Source organism: Zea mays, chromosome 10, assembly GCF_902167145.1.
Source record: "Zea mays cultivar B73 chromosome 10, Zm-B73-REFERENCE-NAM-5.0, whole genome shotgun sequence".
In the NCBI taxonomy this organism is placed as follows: Eukaryota; Viridiplantae; Streptophyta; class Magnoliopsida; order Poales; family Poaceae; genus Zea; species Zea mays.
Window position 1 is genome coordinate 73602872 of NC_050105.1, and position 14689 is coordinate 73617560.

Consider the following 14689-nt stretch of genomic DNA (forward strand, 5'->3'; position numbering starts at 1 on the left):
TATATGGTCGTCATGGTAAATGGCTGCGGCGGACATGAGCAGTCGATGGCGACTGATGTTCAGTGATCTTGCTGTTTCATTGTTGGTATATATTCCTGTCGGATTGTTACTTCTGAGGAGCCATTGTTGGTATATATTCCTGTCGGATTGTCTCCAACCTTTGAGAGCGAACTGGCACTCCACGGTTCTGAAGAATCATGGTGAAAGAGCTGCCGTTGTAGCGAGGGAGGCCAAATGAGTGGCTGGATACAATTGAAGAACCTAGAGAGTTAGTATGGCCCGGGAGCTTCACATCAAGTTCAGAGGAGTTCAAGAAATAGAGAAAAATATTGACATCATCGTACGACTGTAAATTGCAATAAACAGTAGGTCATCATATATAAGCATTTTCTGAGACATGTAATTTTTTTCATATATATCATGTTGATTCAAAAATACAATTCTAAACATGTATTCGTAGGTCACACTTGTAATCCATTGGCCGCGAAGCTGACTTAGCAACAACTTCATCCTTCCTTTGTATGAGTTCTCTCAATTTCAGATAGTCTTCTGCTAAACTTGTAAGATCGAGTTCTCTAATAAAATTTTGAGGCCTCATGCCTGTGTCCACAAAGTTCTGTGTTGAGAGTTCAAATAAAAGATAAACATGATCAATTAAGATTTATCGGTAAGGGCTAGTTATGACACCCCACGAATCCGCTTCGTGTTATGTCAGGAGATTTGTCCTAAGCTCGGACGCTCAGTAAAAATTTCTATCTCTTTATCACATTTATCTCCATTTATCAAGTTACTCATGAGAGTTTCATCGAGTTTGGGATAATTCAATCTCAAGAACAGCCAAATTTGGAGCTTGTTAAAACTTTTGTTTCTTGAATCAAATGCAAATTCAAAAGTCAATCTCATCTCGCAAATCTCGACCAAACTCATTTATTCGAACTCTTGACAGTTGTTATTTGATCTGTGTCCGAATCCGATATCTCGACTTCAATCTATGTCTGACTATTTAATCTGAATCCGCATTCTCTAGCGGAATCTCGGCTGTGTCAACCTTTAAATAATTTTTATGCAAATCAGCTTGTTATCTTTATGCCATCATTCATCTCTATCTATCAAGTGTATTCTAAAGATTTCTCAAAGTTTGAACCAAATATTCGTATAAAATTATAAATCATAAACTTGCTTGAAACTTCTCGTTTGAACATATACAAATTTTGAAATTCAACCAAGCCTTGTAATCTTGATCAAACAACTCTATATGACCTCTACAATAAAGTTATTAAGGGTCCATGCCATGAAAGTGTCGAGAAAATACCCCGATTGCCTTAAAAATATATTTTGAAGTTTTATAACAATACTACTTTGACCAAAGTGAAACTTCGATTTCTATACTATACTTAAAGCACCAGTTTTAACGGTCGTCGTGCGTCATCTTTTTACAAAAAAACCCTATTCTTATTCCAACCAACCTATCCCACGTTTGTGTCACCATTTTACAAAAAAACCTCCATCCCCGCAGACCCACGCGCCATTCCCGCAGCTGCCGACCCCGCAACAGCCGTCGACCCTGTAACATCCGCTGAATCCGCTGATCCCCGCCGACCCCGCAGCCGCCATCCCCGTCCCCGAGCGCCCACAGCCGCAGACCCCGCAGATTCCCGCATCCGCCCGCAGCCCCGCAACATCCGCCGATCCCGCAGCATCCGGCGATCCCCGCCGACCCCGCAGCTGCCATCCCCGTCCCCAAGCGCCGAAGCAGCCCCGTCCCCGAGTGCCCGCAGACGCCATCCCGCCATCCCCGCCGACCCCGCGCGCTATTCCCGGAAACCATCGCCGAAACCGCACGTGCCGTCCCCGGAACCGTCCCTGAACCCAGCCATCCAGGTCTGAGATGCAACCCTTGTGCCGCCGGACTCCCAACAACCTCCGTGCATGCCGTTGGTCACCCCAACCCAACCGCCCCCGGATCTGCCCCTCTCCTATATCAATGGTTACTTACCTTTGGCTACTGGCTGCTCGCGGCGATTCCCTGCGGCTTTGCGACGGAACTGCTCGAGATAAAGTCCAAAGAGCCGTCCCTCCACGTGTTGCTTCTTGCTGGGAACCCAGGTCCGTGTGTTATATGTTCTTCCATGCATGTGTATAGATTATTCTAGCATGATTTGTATGGAATCAAGACTATAAGGCTGCTGTTGCTTGTGTTGTCAATTAGTTTGAACTCTAGCTACCCCCTGTTCTACTGATGCATTGTGTGCTTGAATAATCTACACTTCCAACTTGACGAAAGATAACAGTTAGCACATGTATCTGCACAGGTTAAGAAAAAAATATCAGCTCAGACATAATGGAGCCAACAACACAAAATTGACATACTTAGCTGCGCGAAATTGACATTTAATTCTACCGTCTTTGCCAATATATTCTACAAGTACCCTACCAAAAAATCATAATTAGGATTCTAATAATTCTACCATAAGATCACCTTTCTGAAGAAACAAACCAATCATTAGAATCTTGTACTGGGAAAAGGTAAAGTGGTTTGATTACACAGCATTCAATACAAGCTAGGTGGTTCAAAGAGTTCTAGGAATTTACAGGAGTTACCTGTATTTTGGTTTGCTTGGGGGTTCTATCACTGGTGGTGTATTCTCCATATTTGTGAAATCCTCCTTCTCCTCAATAGTAGCAGCCACAGTAGCCTCAACATTCTTTACTGGTGCCTGGCTAGATTCCTCTGGAAACATAAACAAAATAACATGACAGGTATTATGAGATGATTAAGCTGAAACATAATCATCCCCCAGTCTACAAGGCTGCTACAAACATTTCTCAGGAGAGGCAGTTAACCTGCAGCACAAATTGTTTAAGATAAAAATTTAGCAAAAAAACTAGCAAGTCATGCCTGAATTAGAATATGCTTATCAGTAAACAAATATGTATTGGGAAAAGGTAAAGTGGTTTGATTACACAGCATTCAATCCAAGCTAGGTGGTTCAAAGAGTTCTAGGAATTAACAGGAGTTACCTGTATTTTGGTTTGCTTGGGGGTTCTATCACTGGTGGTGTATTCTCCATATTTGTGAAATCCTCCTTGTCCTCAATAGTAGCAGCCACAGTAGCCTCAACATTTTTTACTGGTGCCTGGCTAGATTCCTCTGGAAACATAAACAAAATAACATGACAGGTAGTATGAGATGATTAAGCTGAAACATAATCATCCCCCAGTCTATAAGGCTGCTACAAACATTTCTCAGTAAAGGCAGCTAAGTGGACTCATATCGTCAGAAAATAGCATGCACCACATTGCATACCCAAGACCCCAACACCACCACCAGATACACACACACTGCTGAAGTTATTTTTTTCTCACCAGCGATGCGCTCATCACATTCCTTCAATAGACGAGCAAACCTTGAATCGTCTGATGCATAAGAAGAACCCAACTCAAGAGCAGCCTTTGCAGTTTGGTATTCTTCAAGCTTAATGCATGCAGCACTGCAAACAAGAAATAACTTAGTACATAGATAAAAATGTAGCAGAGGGGTTATGGGAGTGTTCATGTATAACAATGAAAGTCCCTGGAACTTACAACGTGAAATTCGACACAATTTCTGCATTTTCGAAGCTAGCATTTTCATGCTGTTTATGCGAGTTCTACGAATGCCACAAGCAAGTTTCCTTTCTCTGTACGGTGTCTTTTCTAAATTCTAAGGAGACTGCGGCAGCAATAAAAAAGCCATCTGAACTTTTTATTGCAAATATGATATTAATTTAAAGGACCAACCAAACATAAATACTGAAGCAAAACGAGTGTTATACTATACTATTAATTGATCCCTAGGAAAGTTCACTTTGTGATGTACTAATTTACTAAATGCTTCATTAGAAGGTCAACCTTTGAGTATATGAAACTGTTCTTTTTTAAAAGCTTGCACCGTGATCCTGGTGTGGAGATTGGATTGGTTTTGGACATCGTCGGCGAGAGCAACCTCATCGACACCTTCTTCTGCTATCTCGGTGGCAACGCAAGGTACGTCGAGGTCAAATGTAATTATTATTCTATACTTCAAAATGCTTTGGTGTATTTTGCTTTTTTGTGTGCCTACAAAATGTTGTTTTCTGTATACTTATCTATATTTTTTTGACTTATCATGCTTCAGTCTCTCCTTTTGTTTGATTTACTCTTGTTTAATTTACTAAAGCATTTGGAGCTGCATTTTTTAGAACAACATTTTGTGTTTCGATCACTGAGGCCAGTCATCCTCTATTGTTATATATTATTGCATGTGGTTTATTAATCTAACATAGTTAAATATATTTGACTAGACTGTTTTGCTAAGAAAGATTTAGCATGCCTTGTTATGTCATGAATTAATATCACATCACGATTTGACATATGTTACTGTAAGTGCAATCAACCCCAAGTGAGGGTTTTGGTGATTTAATGACAAAACAAATAAAGGTATTAATAGTTTTTGTTCTCAATGTATGGTTAGAAAGAAACAGGAACTTAAGGAAGCACCAAGGACTTCATGCAACGGACATATAAAATTTTATGTAAAATCTTGTGTTGCATGATGTAATTCTTCCTTATTCTTTTCCGCACAGGTATAGGTGTTTGCTATAGCTCAAGTCCCCAAATTCAAAATCTATTTTTGAAAACCAAAAATCACTTTAACATTATTTGGTTGACCATGGTTAGGGTTGAGAAACCTAGAGTGTTCTTGCTGAAAAGCAGCTGAACTTCTTCAACTGCAGCTGAGTTTTCCAGCTGAACTTAACTTCAACTGTGTTGAGCTTCTTCAGCTGCAGCTGAGCTGGACTTCAGCTGAGTTGAGCTTTCAACTCCAGCTGAACTTCAACTTCAGCTGTGGACCTCTTTGACCATACACCAGCTGAACTTGCCCCCGGGCAGCTGAGCTGGGGTTTTCTCTCCAAAACTCTCTGGTCTAGACCAGCTAAACTGGTCCTGGGGGGCAGCTCAACTGGTCTTTGGCCCCTCTGACTTCTGATCTGCAGTCTGCTAGTCAGACTGGCAGTCAGGTCACCGGGGTTGTCAAGGGGCGGTTCAACCGCCCTAGGGGGTGGTTCAACCGGTCCTGTTCTGTCTGACCCGCCTGCAGGTCAGTCTACCAGTCAGTCTGGCAATCAGACTGGCAGACAGTCTGCTGACCTGTCAGGGGGCGGTTCAACTGCCCTAGGGGGCGGCTCAACCGGTTTTCTGCGAGGTTTCTGGTCAAACGGCTAGTTTTTGAGCTGTGACTATAAATAGAACCCTCTCTCTCCCTTCTTCAATGCGGCTGGACACTCACACATTTATTGCTCACCTAACTTGAGACAAAGCACTCATCTCTCCCATCTCTCTGACACTTAAATCTTCCTCAAGATTCAACCTTGTTGGAGGAGCTCTTGGGTGTGAGGTTTGTGCTTGTGCTCACGATTTGGCTTTCCTCTCCCATCTCTTTTAAAAGACTTGAGCTTGTGCAAACTCCTCTTGTGCTTTCTTAGTGTCCTCGAAACCCTAAGTTTCAAGATCTTTCGAGGTTGCTTGGGAGTCTCCAAATTTGTGGAAGACCCCAAGAAGTTTGTATCACCCGCTCTTTGAGCTGAGATAAGAAGAGATTGCCTTGACCTTTGTGGTCGGTGTTTGGAGGATTAGGGTTGAAAAAGACTCGGCCCTTTGTGGGCTCCTCAACGGGGAGTAGGACACCTTTGTGGTGTGGCCGAACCTCGGATTAAATCTTGTGTCTTGTATTCTTGCTTGTCTTTAACTTAAGATATTTTTACTTGCAAGATTGACATATAGATTTTTCCGTAGAGTATATCTAGAAGTAAAATAGCCTTTACATATTCATCCTTTCATTCTAACTTAGCTATACCTTACTTCTCACAAGAACTCGTGAAATACTTTTTCGAGTAGATTTTAGTCTAAAGTTTATAAAACAGTTGGATTGGTTCAGAGTGGTTCAACTTGCGCACGTAGCTATTGAACCGGCCTGCACGAGTCGAACTGTGTATTTAACAATCTTTCGAAGTTTGTTGTGAAAATTTTCAGATTAGCCTATTCACCCCCCCTCTAGGCTACTTTCAATTGGTATCAAAGCTTCGTACCTCGTTTTACGCTTAACCGCGTGAGGAAACGATCATGTCTACTCAACGGGACCATGTGGATCCTCTCCTCGAGGAAATCCCCATCACATCTTCCGGTGAGGAAGTGGACCCCAAGGTCCTCGACCTCGCCATGAAGATTGCCGAGAAGATGTTCCTCAAAATGAAAGAGGAAGATGCTAAGAAAAAGGCCGAAGAAGAAGAATCGAGAAGAAAGGCCGAGGAAGATAAAGGTAAAGGAAAATTTGATTACAATGATGACCTAGTGGATCTTTTGGTGTTGAAGGTGTTGAGCAAGGTAAGTCTCAACACCGAAGGATCATCTACCAAAAGTAAAGGTAACGAATTTAGTAAAGTTCAATTCGATTATTCTAGAAATTTTATTCCCAACTTCTCTTCCGCCCCACTTGGAAAGTTACCAACTCTTAGTGAGTTGAACTATGATGAGTGGGCCCATAAGATGAAGTCGCATTTAATCGGTGTGCATCCTAGTCTTTGGGAGATTGTTAATGTAGGTATGTATAAGCCCGCCCAAGGAGAAGAGATGACTCCGGAAATGATGCAAGAGGTTCACCGTAATGCTCAAGCGGTGAGCATAATTAAAGGAAGTCTTTGTCCAGAAGAATACCGGAAAGTTCAAGGAAGAGAAGATGTGCGTGACATTTGGAATATTCTTAAAATGTCACATGAAGGAGATCCCAAAGCTAAGAGACATAGAGTTGAAGCTTTGGAGAGTGAGCTTGCTAGATACGATTGGACTAAGGGTGAGTCGCTTCAATCACTCTTTGATCTGTTGATGGTGTTAGTAAACAAAATAAGAGTGCTTGGAAGTGAAGATTGGAGTGACTCCAAGGTCACAAGACTATTCATGAGAGCATACAAAGAAAAGGACAAGAGTCTAGCAAGGATGATAAGGATCATGATGACTATGAGGAAATGACGCCTCATCAATTATTTGCAAAAATTGAACAACATGAATCCGAAGAAGCCCCAATCAAGGCAAGAGACTCTCATGCCTTGATCTCAAATGAACAAGACACCCCCAAGAAGAATAAAGACCACAACACAAAGAAAGTGGTCGAGACATCAAGTGATGAAGATAGCTCAAGTGATGAAGACAAAGCTATGTTCATCAAAACATTCAAGAAATTTGTAAGGAAAAATGACAAGTTTCAAAGAAAAGGAAAGAAGAGGGCATGCTATGAATGTGGCCAAACCGGTCATTTCATAGCGGATTGTCCTAATAAGAAGGAACAAGAAGCCAAGAAGGAATACAAGAAGGACAAGTTCAAAAAGGGAGGCAAGAACAAGGGATATTTCAAAAAGAAGAAATATGGTCAAGCCCACATTGGTGAAGAATGGAACTCCGATGAAGAGAGTTCTAGCTCCGAAGAAGAGGAAGTGGTGGCAAACATTGCCATCCAATCTACTTCAAGCTCGCAACTCTTCACCAACCTACAAGACGACTCCTACACTCCAACTTGCCTCATGGCAAAAGGAGACAAGGTAACTTTATTTAGTAATGATTTTCCAAATGATGATGATGATGAACAAATTGCCATGAAAAATAAAATGATTAAAGAATTTGGCTTGAATGGATACAATGTTATCACCAAATTAATGGAGAAGCTAGATAAAAGAAAAGCAACTCTTGATGCTCAAGAAGACTTGCTCATCCTTGAAAAGGAGAGAAACCTAGAGCTTCAAGAATTGTTACTCAATAAAGATGAAATGCTAGATGCCTTGACTAAGGAAGTATCTTTAGTCAAGATAACTATAGAGGTTAAAGAAAAAGAAGTAATCAATATGAAAACCTCTATAGCTAATCTTGCAAATGAAAAGGATGCACTTGAATCAAGCATGTTAAGCTTGAATGTCCAAAATCAAGAACTTCAAGTGCAACTTGAAAATTGCAAGAACATCAATGCCTCATCTTTATTGATTGAATCTAAGTCTAGCTCCTCCAATAATACCATTTATAAACATTGTGTCAAATATCATGCTTCTTGTTGTTTGACTAACCATGCAAGGAAGAAAAGCCCACAGGTTAAGGTCAAAGAAATTTTGAAGAAATGCTCTAGCAATGATGGGTTAAAGAAAGTTGAACCCAAGTACAAGTCCTTAAAGCCCAACAATGGGAGAAAGGGGCTTGGGTACAACTCACATAAGGTAAACCCTAGCATAGAGCATAAGGGATGGAGATTCCCCAAGTTCATAGAGGGAACCACCCTATATGATGCCTTGGGGAGGATTCATTCCTCAAATGACAAGTCAACTCAAGCAAAGGTAAAGTTGAGTTATACAAAAGACAAGATGAAGGATGTGGTCTCCACAAGTGGAAAAAAGTTTAGAGCTCCTATTTCGCATTCTTACCTTTGTGATTATATGTTGACTTGGGATTTAGGGAAACTAGTTGTTAAATATGTGGGTGCCTACACTAAAAGAAAAGTCATGAAAAGAAGTGTGTGGGTACCTAAGGCTATAACTAACACTGCAGGACCCAATTCAATTTGGGTACCTAAAAGCATAGCCTAAATTTGTTTTGCAGGTCTACTCCTCCGGTGGGTCAAGCTGGGTGCTTGACAGTGGATGTACAAATCACATGACCGGGGAGAAAGACATGTTTCGCTCCTTGCAACTAACCCAAGAAACACAAGAAATTGTGTTTGGAGATAGTGGCAAGAGTGAAGTGATTGGTGTTGGTAACATTCCTATCTCTGACCACCAATCACTTTCAAATGTTTTGTTAGTAGATTCATTAAGCTATAACTTGATGTCCGTTTCACAACTTTCTGGAATGGGATATAATTGCCTATTTACTGATGTTGATGTGAAGATTCTTAGAAGGGAGGATTCCACTGTTGCTTTTACAGGTCGCTTGAAGGGCAAACTCTATCTTGTTGATTTCATAACTAGTAGAGTGACGCCTGAGACTTGTTTAGTGGCAAAATCCGACAAGGGTTGGCTTTGGCATCGCCGGCTAGCTCATGTTGGCATGAGGAACTTGGCCAAACTTCAAAAGGATAATCACATTATTGGACTAACGAATGTCATGTTTGAGAAAAACAAGGTATGCAGCGCATGCCAAGCGGGGAAGCAACATGGTGTTCCACATCAATCAAAGAACGTGGTCACAACCAAGAGGCCTTTGGAGCTTCTTCACATGGACCTCTTCGGACCTGTGGCCTACATCAGTATTGGTGGTAGTAAGTATGGTCTAGTTATTGTCAATGATTTTTCTCGCTTCACTTGGGTTTTCTTTTTGAGTGATAAAGGTGAAACTCAAGAAACATTGAAGAAATTCATGAGAAGAGCTCAAAATGAGTTTGAGCTTAAAATCAAGAAAGTGAGAAGTGACAATGGGACAGAATTCAAGAACACAGGTGTCGAAGATTTCTTAGGAGAAGAAGGAATCAAACATGAGTTCTCGGTTCCCTACACTCCACAACAAAATGGTGTTGTGGAAAGGAAGAACCGAACTCTAATTGAAGCCGCTAGAACCATGTTGAATGAGTACAAGACTCCTGACAATTTTTGGGCAGAGGCGGTCAACACCGCCTGTCATGCAATCAACCGCCTTTATCTTCACAAGATCTACAAGAAGACTGCCTACGAGCTTCTCACTGGTAACAAACCTAAAGTTGATTACTTTAGAGTATTTGGTTGTAAATGCTTTATTCTTAACAAGAAAGTCAAGAGCTCAAAGTTTGCTCCTAGAGTGAACGAGGGTTTCTTGCTTGGTTATGCATCAAATGCGCATGGGTATCATGTTTTCAACAATACCACCGGTCTTGTTGAAATAGCGATAGACGTGACATTTGATGAATCTAATGGCTCGCAAGGGCATGTTTCTCAAGATATTGCAGGAAATGAAATCCCACCAAATGTAGCCATCAAGAAGCTTGCAATAGGTGAGGTGAAGCCACAAGAAAAGGACGATGATGAAGGGAGAATTTGGATGACAAATAGGGTTGTTGATGGGAGTGCTAGAGTGGTTGGTGAAATTCCTTCCATCCAAGCAAACCCATCAACCTCAAGTCATCCAATTCTTGAAGAAGAGCTTCTACCACAAGATATGCCAACCATTATGGAGAATGAGCAAGAAGAAGCTGCTAGTGAAGAAGAAGAAGCCGTTGAACAAGATGATCAAATTCAAAGATATTCTAGGGTGCCTCACCCTCGAGTGCACCAGGGCATTCAGAGAGATCATCCTGTGGACAACATACTGGGTAGCATCAGGAGAGGGGTAACAACTCGATCTCGTTTAGCAAACTTTTGTGAATTTTACTCGTTTGTCTCCTCTCTTGAACCCCTTAAGGTAGAAGAAGCACTAAGTGACCCAGACTGGATCATTGCTATGCAAGAAGAGCTTAACAACTTCACAAGAAATGAAGTCTGGTCCTTAGTAGCAAGACCCAAGCAAAACGTCATTGGAACTAAATGGGTCTTCCGCAACAAACAAGATGAAAATGGCTTGGTTACAAGAAACAAGGCACGACTGGTTGCTCAGGGTTCCACTCAATTGGAAGGACTTGATTTTGGTGAAACCTATGCACCAGTAGCAAGGTTAGAGTCCATAAGAATATTAATTGCCTATGCTACTAACCATGATTTCAAATTATATCAAATGAATGTCAAAAGTGCTTTCCTAAATGGACCACTGCAAGAATTGGTCTATGTGGAGCAACCACCGGGCTTTGAAGATCCTAAGAAGCCAAACCATGTCTACCTTCTTCACAAAGCGCTCTATGGGCTTAAACAAGCTCCTAGAGCATGGTATGACTGCCTTAAAGATTTCTTGCTTAAAAATGGTTTTGAAATAGGAAAAGTAGACTCTACTTTATTCACTCGCAAAGTTAACAATCAATTATTTGTTTGTCAAATATATGTCGACGACATTATATTTGGCAGTACTGATGAAACTTTTTGTGAGGAATTTAGTAGGGTTATGACAAATAGGTTTGAGATGTCCATGATTGGTGAGCTTAAATACTTCCTGGGTTTTCAAGTTAAACAACTCAAGGAAGGAACCTTTCTGTGCCAAACCAAGTACACACAAGACATGCTCAAAAAGTTTGGTATGGAAAAGGCAAAGCACGCCAAGACACCAATGGCTTCAAGTGGTCATCTCGACTTAAATGAAGAAGGTAAAACTGTAGATCAAAAGCTTTATAGATCAATGATAGGATCTCTACTATATTTATGTGCATCTAGGCCAGATATCATGCTTAGTGTGTGCATGTGTGCCCGTTTTCAAGCTAACCCAAAAGAGTGTCACTTAGTGGTCGTTAAGAGAATTTTGAGATATCTAGTTCACACCCAAAATCTAGGTCTCTGGTATCCTAAGGGCTCCTTTTTCGATTTATTTGGTTACTCTGATTTAGACTATGCCGGTTGTAAAGTAGATCAAAAAAGCACCTCGGGGACTTGCCAATTCCTTGGGTGGTCCCTGGTGTCTTGGAGCTCTAAGAAGCAAAATTGTGTTGCACTTTCCACTGTCGAGGCCGAATACATAGCTGCTGGTGCTTGTTGTGCTCAATTGTTATGGATGAAGCAAACATTGAGAGATTTTGGCTGTGATTTTAAAAGAATCCCACTACTATGTGACAATGAGAGCGCCATTAAGCTAGCCAACAATCCCGTGCAACACTCTAGAACCAAACACATAGATATAAGACACCATTTTCTAAGGGACCACGAAGCAAAAGGAGATATCGAATTATGTCATGTAAACACAGAAAATCAACTAGCCGATATCTTCACAAAACCCCTCGATGAGACTAGATTTTGCTTTCTTAGGAGTGAATTAAATATCTTGGATTCTCGTAACTTAACTTGAAAACGGACACACAGATTGCTTGATTCACTATTTTTGTTTGATAGTTTTAAAGCTTTGTGATGATCTTTCAAAACTTGGTGGAAATGTTAAAATTCAAATGAATTTTAGTGCTAAGATTTTTTAAATTTTTTTTACTTGAAGCTCAACTGGCTTGGCCAGCTGAACTTTCTAGTTCAGCTCGAGGAGGCCAGCTGAACTTCGGAGCTGAACTTCAGCTCAGCTGCTTTTAACCAGAATTAACCAGGACTATCCTGGCCAAAACCGGTTGAACCGGTATTGAGGACCGGTTGAACCGGTCTGGCTCTGACCGGTCCACTGCAGTTTTGACCGTGCAGTTTTTTTTGCAGTCATGTCAGCCATGTCAGCACTTTTTCAGGCCGTGCAGCGACTTTTGCAGCTGTCTGGTCACATCTGCGCAACACCTTTTTTGACTTTTGTGGCTTTTGGAATCTGCAGCTTTATTTAATGCCATGTCAGGTCGCTTCAGTCATTTTTTGGAGCACCTTTTCAGAAACTTGTGCAGCACCTTTTCAGCTTTTACTGTTTGAAGAATCTGCTTTTTTACTGCACATATGCGTCAGAAATTTAAATTTTTTGGCGTTTTCCTTCTGATCGTTTCTGGCCCTCTGACCGCGCTGCTCAGATGCGGTTGAACCGGCCCTGGGTGGGCGGTTGAACCGGTCCTGGGGACCAGCTCAACTGCCTATTTATATGCCGCCCCCCTTCTCTTCCCTCACTCCAACCATTCTAGCGCATTGTTTAGAGCCTCCTCACTCACTCACCTCAACCGGTTCAAAGTTCCAAAGCCTCTTCAAACATGGTGCGTCGTTGCAACCCATCCGTGATTGAGTTCAGCAGCGACTCGGATGAGATTCAGGAGGAATCTCTGGTGCCCTCTCCTCCGCCTCGTCATTCCCTCTATAAGAGAGGACGCAGCTCTGGTAGGATGGAAGGAGAGGGTTCTTCCATGCCCTCGCAACCGGCTCGCGGGAGGCGCCAAAAAGTTAGCGCCACTCGACCTCGTCGTAGCACTTCTTCCTCTGGATATGCTCCTTGCCAGGAGGAGGACGGGGCATTCGACGACTTCATCGACCTTCCGGCGCTAGATGCACTCTACGTCACCGGTCTGCACATGCATCCGGTGAACGTTACCCGCGGACCAAATGAACCTCCCGTCGACTTCTCTCTCAAGGGAGTGGACACCCTTCAGCGCCTGAGGTTCACTAATTCTTCTCTCACTCCTCGTCATCCTGGTGTCCAGGACCCTCGGTTCTGGAATCTTTCCTAGGCTGATTTCTACAATTCTGTCATTTTATCCAAGAAACACCTAGTTGTCAGACATAGGTTTATAGACTGGGAGGGATGTGAGAACATGGGAGATGCTGACATGACGTCAGCTCTCCGCAACTTGGAGAGAAAGGGGTTAAAAAATATTATGACCATGGAATACCCCTGGAACGACGAGGTGGTAGCTCAGTTTTATGCCACCCTCTGGATCAAGAAAGTAGATGAGGAAGCCGATGGATATGATTACCCTGTCATGTATTTCTTCATCCAGGGGAACTGGCACAAAGTCAGTTACCATCGTTTTGCCCATATTCTGGGCTTCTTTGATGCTGATATTCAGGGCAGCAACATGCGAGTGCATAACATTAGGCTGCCCATGTGGGAGGAGACTGAATTTATTCATGTCTCTAATGATCGGGAGTTCTGGATGACCGCTAACATGCATAGGTACTACAGGTACCTTAACTCTTTGTCCAGGATGACTGTTCTCCCGAAGGGCGGAAATCAAATGAACGTCCTTGGGGAGAGTCGGGTCTTCCTTCTCCTCCTTGCTCCAAACAGTCTCGCCCGCATTAATGTGTTTGACATGATCTAGGAAGAGATCATCCGTGCTTCCTGGTCTCCTCTCAAAGGGTGTCTTCATGCACCCTTTATCATGAAGATGATCGAAGTGGTCACCCACACTCACTTGGAAAATCCTGTCAAACACTCCCGCTACGTACCCTACTGGGTTGATTCCTCCAACCCAGCTGCTCGTATGAAGCGGGCTCCCTCAGGGTCTGGCAGCCCTGCTTCCTCTGATGAGCCACCTCCTCAGCCTCCTCATCACCCATCTTCCTCTCGCGCCGCCGCTGCCTCACGTCCGATGGACCGCAGCGGGAGAGGAAGTGGTCCGGGCCAGGGTCAGGGCCGAGGCCGAGGACTGTTCATTCGTCTGGCCAAGGGCCTTCTTGGTGTCTTCGCCATTTGCCGCACCCGGGCGGTCGAGGAGTCTGTGCGCCGTCGCAGGACCGACTGGCTGCATGAGGATCTTCGTCGTTATGCAGCCGTGACTGGTCATCCTCTCCCTCCTGGGTCCCCTCCACCTCTAGCCCCTACCATCCCCACTGACCTTAATGAGTGGCACCAACAGGAGTTTGGTGTGGCATTCATTACCCTGGAGGATGAGGTCGAGGACTATGATGATCCATTCTTCACCTCGGACCCTCCTCATCCTCCTCCTCCCTACTCGGGTCAGGGACCCACTCCCGGTGACCCTAGGCCATTCGGCTCTGGTCACTGTCCTCCTCCTCCCTACCCGGGTCCGGGACCCATTCCTGGTGACCCGCGGCCATCCGGCTCTGGTTACCATCACCACCCTCCACCTCCTCCTCATCATCGTACATCTTCGGCATCTGGTTTTTCTGCGGGTGATGAGCCCCCTAGGGACTCCTCACTCGAGGAAGACGTGATGAGGACC